This window comes from Dendroctonus ponderosae, unplaced genomic scaffold (genome assembly GCF_020466585.1).
Source record: "Dendroctonus ponderosae isolate FM_Combo_2020 unplaced genomic scaffold, Dpon_F_20191213v2 Dpon_F_20191213_11, whole genome shotgun sequence".
Lineage (NCBI taxonomy): Eukaryota > Metazoa > Arthropoda > Insecta > Coleoptera > Curculionidae > Dendroctonus > Dendroctonus ponderosae.
The window spans coordinates 2,999,399-2,999,732 of NW_026017213.1; positions in this window are offsets into that span (position 1 = coordinate 2,999,399).

Genomic DNA, 334 nt, shown 5'->3' on the forward strand with positions numbered 1-334 from the left:
ACAGTTTACAGGCTGTGGAAAACGGAGCTAAACTAACTGAAATTAATTTAAAAATACGACAGAGCTAAAACATCAAACTGTAAAGGTGTTTCCGACGTTTTTTTGAAGAAACCTCTACATTTTGGAATGGTTTGCAAATTGAAGCTGCAGAGCCCGAAATAGCTCTAAAATCTCCTTGCAATAGATTTTTTATGGACAAAGCTATTGTTCTTTTGCCGATGTTCAAACAAACTTCTCAGTAAATTTACATTCACTATGGGAATCGGGCGAATTTTGATTCACCCTGCATATGTTCAAGTTCTGCATCAATTTAATTAAAAAAGCAGCGAAATAG